Here is a 14,291-nt window from a genome sequence, read left to right as displayed (position 1 = left end):
TAAAGCCCTTAGCACAAGAGCCATTCAGCAAACATTGGCTTTTATTTGCAAATCCAGTCCTATTTAGAGTATTCTGTGAGAGCAGTTCCAGGTCTCAACTGCTCTTCTCATGCCTCCTAAACCCTGGTCTATTTAAACCCCACGTTAGCTTCCGCTGTATTCCTGTGAATAGTGGAATTTCACTTTCTTTATTCAAAGAAGGCAGGTCCTTGCCCATAAGGAAAAAAGTAACAGAGGGCTTTAAGCAGAAATACTTAAAACTGTTGTCTTGAATTGGTACAAGCATCCTTTTATTCACAATTGTAAAACTTGTGCACTTAAGAGGGTCTGGGATATAAAAGCCTGCTGCAGTCTCCCTCTACCCTACCCCTCCTGCTGCTGGTAGATAAAGCTAGAATCTGGAGAGAAAACTGTGATGGAGACAATGTTTGGAAGTTGCTACCCCCCACCACTTATAAGTTACCTTCATAGGGCCACTTTTGACATTGCTGGTTTGTTTATTTATAAGGGGCTTCCCTGGTAGCTAAGATGGTAAAGATTCTGCCTGCAACGCAGGAGACCTGGGTTCGATCCTTAGGTCAGGAAGATCCCCTGGAGAAGGAAATGGCAACCCACTCCAGTATTCTTGCCTGGAGAATTCCAAAACCCCTCATGAACCACCCAGGGCATGACAGGGAGGTGGGAGTAGAGTATCTCCAAGCAGTTCACTGTCGTTTCTAAACCATCCACAAACATTCCCTTCCTCTGGGCCTCAGCCTTTTGAACGAGCAGCCTCCACTTGTGGGAGGTTAAGGGAAGTGGAATCATTAGAGAAAGGGGGAATGCCTCTTATCAGGTTGTAAGCATGCCGTCTTTGAGAGCAAATTGAACAAAACAGGTATTGATACAGGAACAAACATTTACCAAGGATTGGGTGTGTTAAATACCTGAGCCCAAAAGAACTACAAGATAATACCTGTAGTCTATAATGATTGTGTCCATAGAATAACTTAGTTATAAACAAAGGAAAGGCAGTTATGTCAGTTTTCTAGTTTCTCTGTGATCTGTTCTCTTCTAGATAAACCTGATAACCATGTTCCACAATGCTGGTGTCAACATCACATAAAAATCCATGTAGTTTGTTACAGGTCAATATCACTGATGAACATAGATGCAAAAATCCTCAACAAAATCCTGGCAAACAGAATTGAACAACACAATAAAAAGCTCATACACCATATTCAAGTCAGGTTTATTCCAGGGAGGCAAGGATTCTTCAATATACACAAATCAATCAGCATGATACACCATATTAATAAATTGAAAGATAAAAACCATATGCCCATCTCAATAGATGCAGAAAAAGCCTTCAACAAAGTTCAGCATCCATTTATGATAAAAACACTTCAAAATGGGCATAGAAAGAATCTACCTCAACTAGTAAAGGCCACATATAAGAAGCCCACAGCAAACATTATTCTCAATGGTGAAAAAACTGAAAGAATTCCCTCTAAAATCAGGAACAAGACAAGGGTGTCTGCTCTCACCACTATTATTTAACGTAGTTTTGGAAGTCCTAGCTCCAGCCATTAGAGAAGAAAAAAGGAATCCAGATGGGAAAAAAAGTAAACTCTCACTGTTTACAGATGACATGATACTATACATAGAAAACCCAAAAGAAACTTAACAAAATTACTAGAGCTAATCAGTGAATTCAGAAGTCACAGGATACAAGGTCAATACTCAGAAATCACTTGCATTCCTATATATTAACAATGAAAAATCAGAAAAATTAAGGAATCAATACCATTCACCACTGCAACAAAAGGAATAAAATATCTAGGAAAAAGCTTACCTAAGGAGACAAAAGACCTGTATACAGAAAATTATAAGACACTGATAAGAAAGATGATATAAATGGAGAGATATTCCATGTTCCTGGGTAGGAAGAATCAATAATGTGAAAATGATTATACTACCAGATTCAATGTGATCCCTATCAATTAGCAATGGCATTTTTCACAGAACTAGAACAAAGAATTTCATAATTCATATGGAAACACAAAAGACCCTGAATAGCCAAAGAATTCTTTGAAAAAGAATGGAGCTGGAGAAATCAACCTTCCTGACTTCAGACTACACTACAAAGCTACAGTCATCAAGACAGAATGGTATTGGCACAAAAACAGAAATATAGACCAGTGGAATAAGATAGAGAAACCAGAGATGAACCCATGCACCTATGGGTACCTTATTTTTGACAAAGGAGGCAAGAATATACAATGGGGCAAAGATGGCCTCTTCAATAAGTGGTGCTGGGAAAACTGGACAGCTATGTGCAAAAGAATGAAATTAGAATACTACCTTATGTCATACACAAAGATTAACTCAAAATGGATTAAAGACCTAAATGTAAGACCATTCATTGTAGCTCTGGGATGTTTGTAGTCAAACTCTGAGGCTAATATTCAGCAGAGCCTGCCCTCCTGCTGCAAGAGGTAAGCATCTAATTAAAATCCACCATGAAAGCCTTCTGGCTCTCATGATATGCCCCGAGTTGAGAGCTGGCTGCCCTGGTATGTCAAGATCTTTCTTCAGAGCTTCCAGGAGAGTTAACGACATCAGCCACCTCTACAATCTTTATAAAACCATTGCCCCATAACTTTCAAGAGCTACTCAGTACTCCCGAGCCTGGTCCCTTCTAACTGTTTCTTCCTGAACAATCAGAGGTGTTAGCATGCTCCATGGCTCCAGCATGCTGTGGGTTATCACTGTCCCTCCTCAGGCCTGGAAGGAAAGTTATGACCAACCTAGACAGCATATTAAAAAGCAGAGACATTACTTTGTCAACAAAGGTCCATCTAGTCAAGGCTATCTATGGTTTTTCCAGTAGTCATGTATGGATGTGAGAGTTGGACTATAAAGAAAGCTGAGCGCCAAAGAATTGATGCTTTTGAACTATCGTGCTGGAGAAGACTCTTGAGAGTCCCTTGGACAGCAAGGAGATCCAACCAGTCCATCCTAAAGGAAATCAGTCCTGAATATTCATTGGAAGGACTGATGCTGAAGCTGAAACTCCAATACTTTGGCCACCTGATGCAAAAGGCTGACTCATTTTAAAAGACCCTGATGCTGGGAAAGATTGAGGGCAGGAGGAGAAGAGGATGACAGAGGATGAGATGGTTCAATGGCATCACCGACTCAGTGGACATGGGTTTGGGTAGATTCCGACAGTTGGTGATGGACAAGGAGGCCTGGCGTGCTGCAGCTCATGGCATTGCAAAGAGTCGGACACGACTGAGCAACTGAACTGAACTGAACTGAGCTGAACTCCTCAGGCCAGCAGTGAGGCTCTCGAGGCCTCCTAGCATCAAGAAGGAGCAAATTCTCTAGTCCCATTCTCGAGGGTCAACATTCCATAGCCATCTCTTTCAGTTCAGGTTCCCATAAAAGCAGAACTGGAAGCAAGGATTACAGGGTATGTAGTTTATTGGGGAGGTGATGTCAGGAAGAGAGGGCATGGGGAAAATGAGATAGAGAAAGAAGAAAAGTCAGTAAAAAATACATCAAAGAGAGAATTACTGCTACAATGAACAAGAGCTGAATTCACTCTAAGGTGCTGCCAAGAATTGTCCACTGAGAGATGGAGAAGCTTACGTATTTCTCCACTGATTTCCTCTTCTTTATTGGCTGGAGATTGCCTCTGAGAGCCTGACATGCTGCTTCTTCCCAGCCACACTTGGAAGCCCCACCCTTGCAGAGTGGAGCATGTGCTATGGATGACCACTGGATGACTCAGGAGGAGAAGCAGAAAGATCTAGACGTAGTTGGATGCTGTCAGAGTGCACAGGAAGTGTATCTTATGACTGCAGGCAAAGTTACTGGTTAGACACCAACAGCATCTGCTATAGCAAGAATAAGGTACCGATTCTGTCTATATACCTTTCAAGCAATTTTAAACAGCATCTGCTGTGTTGCCGAAGGTGTGGGGAAACAGCACATTGATATATGGTTGTTCAGAATGTGTGTTGATACAGCTTCTATGAAGGGCAATTGGATGGTAGCTGTCCATGTTGAAGATATGTATTATTTTTCATCCAGGTTTAGAACTTTCACTGCTAGGAATTGATCCTGCAGATATTGGTGCAAAGTCTTCCATACAAGTATTTTCATTGTACTTGTAGAGGACTGGGCAGAGGGGTCCTCCACAGGACACTGGGTAAATTATTGTACATTCATACATTAAGTTTAAGTGGCACCCTTAAACAGAATGGGATCCCCTCTTGAACACTTACTGGGAGGTAGCAGAAAATATAAAATGATTAGCAGTGTATTCAATATACTATGGTATGAATAAGTGCTAAAAGAAAGTGTTTGTATGTCTACAAACCATCTCTAGGAGATTTCTACATGCTAGGGATTTTATTCTTCTTGTAACTTTTCTGTTATACCTAGGGATTCAGGATAAGAGGTGGTGGCTCCAGGGTAATATTAGTCTACCAAATGATAGACTGTGGAAACATGTATGATGACAACGGAAAAATAATAACAGAGTACAGCAAAGTGATAGATAGCAAGTAGTCATTCACAATTGGTAGTTTTCCTATTCACTGGTAATAGATAAAAAATGTATTTGAAAGGAATTTCCAACAGAAACCTAAGTATAAAACACCTGAGAATAAACATAACAATAAATATCTAAGGTCTTTACAAGGGAAAAAATAAACTATAGGACATAGATGAAGACCTAAAAAAATAGAGTATTAATTGTCTCAATATTTTATGATGCCAGTGCTCTCCAAATTGTTCCATAAAGACGATGTAATCCCCTAAAATCCTAATACCATTTGGTATATGGTTTAACAAGCTTATTCAAGAATTCATAAGGAAGGCTATTAGTAGCTTAGACAATTACGGAGGAGGGGGAAATTAAATGATCAGTAAACATAAAAATCAATATTATTCTTCCTAGTTATTACAGACATGTAAATTAAATAAGATGTAACTTTTCACCACTTAATTGGCTAAAAAAAGAAATCAAAAATGTTGACACTACCAATCAAGAGTGTGAGGAAATGGTATTCTCTCACTTGGCTGATAGAAATTATTTATTTCTATTTAAGTTTCTCTGAAAAGCAACTTTGCAGTAACTATGAAAATGGTAATTATTCATTCCTGATGGCCCAGCAATTCCATTTCTCAATATCTATCCTATATGCATCAATCATACATTTTAAGTGGCATGCACAAAGATATTCTTATCTATAGTTCACAGTTGCAAAGAAAAGAAAGAAAGGACAACAACCTAAATACCCATCGATACATACATGAATGGCTACACAAGCCATGGTAAATCCCTACTGTGAAATATTATGTAGTAATTTAAAAGGATGATGTAAATCAATATCTACTGACATGAAAAGAATAAAAAGCAAGGTTTAGAATACTGAATTCAATATCATCCCCCCACTTATGAAAAATATGAACCACAAAACAATGTAAAACTCTTGTACAGGTACAAACGTGTGGTTATACATTAATTTTTAAAAGATATTCACTGCCCAGGAGAGTCATCACAAGCCACATGGGACTATGTAAAGTTACATTTAAGTTAATGTAAAATTAATTTTAAAATTCAGTTTTTCGGTCTCACCAGCCACAATTCAAGTGCTCAGTAGCCATGCATAGCCTGTGGCTACTGAACTGTGGGCGTAGGGTAGGTACAGAGCACCTCAGTTATTGCAGAGGACTCTACCAAACGCTGCCGAGAGTCTTAATATCTGTTATACAATGGTCCTTTTCAAGGAGGGGTCCCTAAACCAGCATCTGCAGGTAGGAGCTTGTGAGAAATGCAGAATCCTGGATTTCTACCCCCCATGACTTACCAAACCAAAATCTACATTTCAACAAAGTCCTTGGATAATTGTATGATCAGTAAGATTTAAAAGCTCTGCTCCAGTCTGCAGTGATATTAGCACCATCATCACCAACATTGAGAAGTCACTTCAGCTGTTCTTCCTTCAGTGCCTGGTAAAAGACTTTCCATTCATAAAAGCTGGGCCATTACCCACTGGTTTTCAAGCAGTAGCATTTTGGTTTGAATTTCCTTAATTAAATGAGTTTTTAAATTTTGGGGTGCTTATAGGATGGAACCTATTTTTTTAAGGAGGTAAAGAAATATACACATTTACTAATTATTCCTAAAGGATGCTTCACAGTTGCAAGATATCATTATCAACAAGAGATTTGAAAAGAAATACGGTAAGTGGTTCTGCAGATAACAAACAGTATATGGGTGCTTGGCTCAGAATAAAATTTGCTGTAACAGCATCACTTACAAAATCAAAATTGCACTTTCTTGAGAATATAGATAGAATTGAAGATGATGTCCTCTTGAAATGTGTTAGAAGACTCAAAAAGCAATGATGAATCCATTGATACAGGCATTTCTGCTACTGAACAATTTTTTGAAAAAGCCATATTCTCTTCTGAAAACTTGCACACTAAAAATAGCAGCACTTACAGACCAGGAGGTTGCTTTGGAGGGGAGTGTTGAAGCAGACCACTCAAAGAAAATGCACTATGTAACAAGAGAACTTAAAAAATCCTTTGTTTTTATTGAAGTCTAGTTGATTTATGATGTTTCAGGAGTACAGCAAAGTGTTTCATATATATGAATGCACACATGGATAGATTCTTTTTCAGATTCTTTTCCATTATAGGTTATTTTAGGATATTGAATATAGTTCCTTGTGCTATAGAGTAGTTTGTTACTGTTGTTTTTTTTATATATATAGTAGCCTGTAACTCCAATACTTTGGCCACCTGATGCAAAGAACTGACTCATTGGAAAAGACCCTGTACTGGGAAAGATTGAAGGCGGGAGGAGAAGGGGACGACAGAGGATGAGATGGTTGGATGGCATCACCGACTCTATGAACATGAGTTTGAGTAAGCTCCAGGAGATAGTGAAAGACAGGGAAGCCTGGCATGCTGCAGTCCATGGGGTTGCAAAGAGTAGGACACAACTGAGCAACTGAACTGACTGATCTGTTAATCCCAAATTCCAAATTTATCCCTCCCCCTACTTTCCCCTTTAGTAACCATAAGTTCATTATCGATGTCTGTGAGTCTGTTTCTGTTTTGCATAAGTTCATTTGTATCACTTTTTAAATTCCAAATATAAGTGATATCATATGATATTTGTCTTTCTCTGACATGCTTTACTTATGTGATTATCTCTAGGTTCATCCATGTTGCTGCAAATGGCATTATTTCATTCTTTTTATAGCTGAGTAATATTCCATGGTATATATATATATATACTATATCTTCTTTATCCCTTCATCTGCTGATGGACATTTAGGTTGCTTCCATGTCTTGGCTAGTGTAAATACTGCTGCTATGAACACTGTGGTGCGTGTACCTTTTCCAGTTGGAGTTTTCTCTGGGTATTTGCCCAAGAGTGGGATTGCTGGATCATAAGGTACTCTATTTTTAGTTTTTTAAGGAACCTCAATACTGTTCTCCATAGTGACTGTGTACCACCAACTGTGTAAGAGGGTTCACTTTTCTCCATACCCTCTCCAGCATTTATTATTTCTAGACTTTTTGATGATAGCCATTCTGACTAGTGTGAGGATACCTCATTGTAATTTTGATTTGCATTTCTCTGATAATTAGTGACACTGAGACTCTTTTCATGTGCCTGTTGGCTACCTGTATGTCTTCTTTGGAGAAAGGCCTATTTAGGTCTTCTGCCATTTTTTTCATTTTTTTTTTTTTAATTGAGCTGTATGAGCTGTTTGTATACTTTGGAAATTAATCCCTTGTGATTCACATCATTTGCAAATATTTTATTTATCTACTGAGATGATCATATGGTTTTTATCCTTCAATTTGCTAATTGGTTTATCACATTGATTGATTTGCAGATAATGAAAAATCCTTTCATCCCAGGGATAAATCCCACTTGATCATCATGCATGATCCTTTTAATGTATTGTTAGCGTTGGTTGTCTAGTATTTTGTTGAGGGTTTTTGCATGAATGTTCATCAGTGATACTGGCCAGTAATTTTCTTTTTTTCTGATATCTTTGTCTGCTTTTTGCATCAGGATTATGGTGGCTAGAATGAGTTTAGAAGTGTTCCCTTGTCTGCAATGTTTTGAAATAGTTTCAGAAGGATGAATGTTAACTCTTTAAATGTTTGGTAGAATTCACCTATAAAGCCATCTTGTTCTGGACTTTGTTGGGAGTTTTTAGGTTATTGATTTAATCAGTACTGGGAATTGATCTCTTATATTTTCTGTTTCTTCTAGGTTCAGTTTTGGGTGATCCTCCATTTGTTCTAGCTCACCTGTTTTAGTGGTTCCTATGATCCTTTGTATTTCTGTGGCATAGTTTATAACTTCTTTTTCATTTCTGACTTTATTGATTTGGGTCATTTCCCTTTTCATCTTGATGAGTCTGGTTAAGGTTTATCAGTTTTGTTTATCTTTTCAAAGAACCAGGTTTTGGTTTCATTGATACTTTCTATTGTTTATTTCAATCTCTGTTTCACTTGTTTCTGCTCTGATCTTTATGATTTCTTTCCTTCCATTAACTTTGAATTTTGTTTGTTTTTCTCTCTCTAGTTGCATTAGGTGAAAGTTTAGGTTATTTATTTGCAGTTTTTCTTGTTTCCTAAGGTAAGCTTGTATCACCATAAACTTGCTGCTGTGCTGTGTCCAGTAGGCTTTGGATTGTCGTGTTCTCGTTTTCTTTTGTCTCTAGGTATTTTTCTATTTCCTCTTTGATTTCTTCAGTCATCTACTGCTTGTTTAATAGCATATTTTTTAGTCTCTACATGTGTGTGGTTTTTGCAGTTTATTTTCTTGTCATTGATTTCTAGTCTCATACCGTTGTGGCCAGAGAATTTTTCTTAAAAGAAGTATCCAGTGAGAAATGCTGGTATAGTAACAAGTGACAAGTTAAACTCTTAATAAAGAAATACTACAGTAAGATTAGAGTCTTACCCTTTAAGAAAAAAAAAAAAAGGCTGAAAGTAGCTTGATGAAAGGAGGTACAAAAAATATTTGGGGCTTTTGGGGTACCTGCCTGCTGCCTGCTAAGTCACTTCAGTCAATCAAAATGCACAAAGATGGTGAAAACCAAGTACTCTGCTCTTCCAAGACAAAACATGTAACCAAACTGAGCCAAAAGAAGTAGGAAGTGGGGGAGATGGAGATGGGTGGAGGAGAAACAAAGTACAAAAGAGTATCTAAAGAGTCTATGGTATGTTACTCTTCACATAGCAAGAAGGAGATACAAGAAGATACATATGTATCATCTTTGTGAAAGATATACAGATTTCCTGTGATTTATAATGGCGTTGCTGCTGCTGCTAAGTCGCTTCAGTTGTGTCCAACTCTGTGTGACCCCATAGATGGCAGCCCACCAGGCTCCCCGTCCCTGGGATTCTCCAGGCAAGAACACTGGAGTGGGTTGCCACTTCCTTCTCCAATGCATGAAAGTGAGAAGTGAAAGTGAAGTCGCTCAGTCATGTCCAACTCTTAGCGACCCCATGGACTGCAGCCCACCAGGCTCCTCCATCCATGGGATTTTCCAGGCAAGAGTACTGGAGTGGGGTGCCATTGCCTTCTCTGTTCCTTCTCCTAGCCTACCTTAAATGTATTCAGAATACTAACATTAGCCTACAGCTGAACAAAATCATCTAACACAAAACCAACTTTATAAGAAAGTGTTGAGTATCTCATGGAGTATTGAATACTATTCTATACTAAAAGTGAAAGACTGGGTACAGAATAGTTGTGAGTCTATTGGTTGTTTACTCTTGGGATCATGTGTCAGATGGAGTGGCAGCTTGCTGTTCCCACCCAGCATCCCAAGGGTATCTACCACACATTGCTAGCCTGGAAAAGATTGAAGTACTAATGCGTATAACTTTTATACCATCATAATGTCAGGAAGTCATAATTCAAAAAATCTTAAAGTGGGGATCATCAGTACAGGAAAGATAAAGGAGAAACTAAAGAGGTGGGTTACCTACAGGATATGGATAACAAAGGTGTGAAAAGATGGGGAAACTAGAAGTTAGTGACAGGGGTGAGGAGGGAATGATGCTCTTCTAAGTACAGCTTCTGTACTTTGAAAACCTTACTGCTGCTGCTGCTAAGTCAGTTCAGTCGTGTCCAACTCTGTGCGACCCCATAGATGGCAGCCCACCAGGCTCCCCAATCCCTGGGATTCTCCAGGTAAGAACACTGGAGTGGGTTGCCATTTCCTTCTCCAGTGCATGAAAGTGAAAAGTGAACGTGAAGTCGCTCAGTCATGTCCGACCCTTAGCGACCCCATGGACTGCAGCCTACCAGGCTCCTCTGTCCATGGGATTTGCCAGGCAAGAGTACTGGAGTGGGATGCCATTGTCTTCTCCGTGAAACCTTACTAATGTCACATATAACCAAAAAATGAATTATTAAAATCAACCAGGGTGGGAGATGAACTGGCAAGTAGAATATAAATAGTTACAAATTAGCAAGTTAAATATGTTGCAAATGATTAACCCAACCATACTGAAGGAGATGAGGAAGAAAAAAACTAACCAAACCAACTTTGGAAAACAGTATATTAACTGGATACTGAAAGCCTAGAGAAAAAGAGCAGTTTATATTACTATACCCTAGCTAGTAAGTTTGTTTCTCATAGGAGTATAGATTGGCAATTCAGTATCTACGTTGCGTGTATACTAGTACTGAACAAGTAAGTGAATACACTGTACATGAGGGCCAGGATTCTTAGTCTCAGAGAAATGTTACAAGAATGGAGGAGGTCATGGCTAGAAGGAACCCTGGTGATTAATTGGAATCAGAGGTATCAGCAATGAAATCATTATTTTTAATACATATCTAATATGCACAGCATACACACACAACACACACCGATCCATACATTTAGATGACTGTGTATTATGTGTGGGTTTGATCCTTGGGTCAGGAAGATCCCCTGGAGAAGGAAATGGAAACCCACTCCAACATTCTTTACTGCAGAATTCCATGGACAGAGGAGCCTGGAGGGCTACAGTCCATGGGTTCTCAAAGACTTGGACACGACTTAGCAACTAAAACACAACAATGTGTGGGTTAGTACACATACCTATATCTCCTAGCTCCATCTGCTACGAGGGCTAAGAAGCAATGGTACTCTCGTGACAATAAACATACGAAACACCATTCCTCAATGAAAGGAACGAGACCTTTGGAAAATACAAGATAAGCATGGAATGGCCTGTTGTACCAGAAAATAAGGAGGTATTAAGGTACTTGAAAAAAAGATGGGAATATGTCAAAAAGACACAGGAACCAATGTGAAGAAGTTCCCAGTGGACAAAGTTGAAACAGTTTGAGCAACAAAATTAAAAATAATAGTATTGGATTCGAGCTCAGAATAAAATAAATTTTTATGAATCCATACCAATATAAAGAAAGGAATAAATACATGAATGGGGGAAACTGTATCTCTTCTTACAACAATGTTCTAATAGACACAGAAGAAATGAGAGAAATTAAAAAATTACCACCAGGCAGATACCACCATAATAAGTATTGTAGGCCTGGTCAGTTTGATGGATGTTAAAATCAGCTATGAGTGTTTGGGAAGAAATAAGATATTTCATAGCCTCAGATTATTTCTCTGAGATATTTGTCAATTACATAGGGAAAACACTAACTTTACTGTGGAGAAGCTCTGTAGACACCTTAGCTAAGTGATCACCAGCAATAAATCACATAGAAATGAATGTCCCATTATGAATGAGAGGGACACAATATCACTTCTGAAAGTTCAGTTCAGTCGCTCAATCATGTCCGACTCTTTGCAACCCTATGGACTGCAGCACGCCAGGCCTCCCTGTCCATCACCAACTCCCGGAGCTTACTCAAATTCACGTCCACTGAGTTGGTGATGCCATCCAAACATCTCGTCCTCTGTCATCCCCTTCTCCTTCTGCCTTCAATCTTTCCCAGCATCAGGATCTTTTCTAATGAGTCAGTTCTTCACATCAGGTGGCCAAAGTATTGGAGTTTCAGCTTCAGCATCAGTCCTTCCAATGAATATTCAGGACTGATTTCCTTTAGGATGGACTAGTTGGATCTCCTTGCAGTCCAAGGGACTCTCAAGAGTCTTTTCCAACACCACAGTTCAAAAGCATCAATTCTTCAGTGCTCAGCTTTCTTTATAGTCCAACTCTCACATCCATACACGACTACTGGAAAAACCATAGCTTTGGCTAGACGGACCTTTGTTGACAAAATAATGTCTCTGCTTTTTAATATGCTGTCTAGGTTGGTCATAGCTTTTCTTCGAAGGAGCAAGCGTCTTTTGATTTCTTAGCTGCAGTCACCATCTGCAGTGATTTTGGAGCCCCAAAAAAATAAACTTTCTCACTGTTTCCATTGTTTCCCCATCTATTTGACATGAAGTGATGGGACCAGATGCCATGATCTTAGTTTCCTGAATGTTGAGCTTTAAACCAGCTTTTTCACTCTCCTCTTTCACTTTCATCAAGGGGCTCTTTAGTTCTTCTTCGCTTTCTGCCATAAGTGGAGTGTCATCTGCATTATTGATATTTCTCCTGGCAATCTTAAAAATACAACACCTAATCTAATCACAAGAAAACATCAGACAAACCCAAGTTAAAAGACATTCTGAAAATTATCAAGGTCATGAGAGACAAGGAAAGGCTGAAAAACCATCACAGATTGCAAGAAACCAAAGGGAGTGCAATTTGGATCCTGGATTGGATCCTGAAGCAGAAAAAGAACATTAATGGGAAAATGAGTGAAATTTAAATAAAATCTGTGTTTGGTTAGCAGTATTTACCAGTGCTATTTTTCTGGTTTGGTATTAATAACTGTATAATGGTTATGGAATTGTAAAAATCATGGGAAGCTGGGAGAAAAGCATATGTGAACTATTTGTGCTATTTTTACAACTTTCCTCCAAGTGGAAAATTATTTCAAAAGAATAAGAATATAAAGAGCATTGTGCTCAATACTCTACTCCTTTGTAGTTGCTGTATTCAGCCCTGCCAATGCTCTTACATCTCCCTGCTCTACTTGATGGCAGAAAATATTACATGCTGGGAAGTTTTGCAGATGAACCAGTATAGTTTCCATGGCATACTGCCCTCATTTCCCTAGTCTCCAATCTAATATGAGTGAATTCACTTTAAAGAATTATAGCAGAATAGACTATATTGACTCTCTGCTATTCCTTGGACTGTGTAGCCCACCAGACTCCTCAGTCCATGGAATTCTCCAGGCAAGAATACTGGAGTGGGTTGCCATCCCCTTCTCAAGGGGATCTTCCTGACCCAGCGAATGAACCCAGGTCTCCTGCAATGCAGACAGATTCTTTACCATCTGAGCTACTAGGGAAGCCCCAGATTATACTGAAGTTGCATGTGAAACCTTTGATTACAGTGGAATCATGAAGTATAAGAGGGGGTGAAAATCAGTATTTAAAAATCAATACAAGCTTGCAATAGCCAAAACAATGTTTCTGATTTCAAAACTTATCATATACCTTCAGTTATCTAAACAGTGTGATACTGGCATAAGGACAGGCATATGGATCAAAGGAATAGATTGGAGAACCCCCAAATAAACTCAAAGAGTTGGACATGACTGAGCAACTTCACTTTCACTTTCAAATAAAGCCAAGCACATCTAGTCAATTTATTTTTCAATAGGAGTGCCAAGACCATGGGGAAAGAACAAATTTTTAACAAGTGATAGTGAGAAAACCGAATGCTGCTGCTGCTGCTGCTGCGTTGCTTCAGTCATGTCTGACTCTGTGCGACCCCATAGACAGCAGCCCCATCCCTGGGATTCTCCAGGCAAGAACACTGGAGTGGGTTGCCATTTCCTTCTCCAATGCATGAAAGTGAAAAGTGAACGTGAAGTCGCTCAGTTGTGTCCAACTCTTAGTGACCCCATGGACTGCAGCCCACCAGGCTCCTCCATCCATGGGATTTTCCAGGCAAGAGTACTGGAGTGGGGTGCCAATGCCTTCTCCAGAGAAAACTGAATATTCACATGCAAAAGAGTGAAGAGGGATCTTTACCTTATACCATATACAAAAACTAGCCCCAAATAGGTCAAAGGCCTAAGCTTAAGAGCTGAAAGCATAGAACTCTGAAATGAAAACGGAGAGGAAAATCTTTTCTGGTTATCATACCAAAAGCATAGCCAACAAAGGAAAAGCAGAAGAACTGGACTTGATTAAAATCAGAGACATTTGGGACTTCACTGG

Source organism: Bos javanicus, chromosome 20 (genome assembly GCF_032452875.1).
Source record: "Bos javanicus breed banteng chromosome 20, ARS-OSU_banteng_1.0, whole genome shotgun sequence".
In the NCBI taxonomy this organism is placed as follows: Eukaryota; Metazoa; Chordata; class Mammalia; order Artiodactyla; family Bovidae; genus Bos; species Bos javanicus.
The sequence above is the reverse complement of the archived record's forward strand: the minus strand, read 5'-3'. Positions refer to the sequence as shown.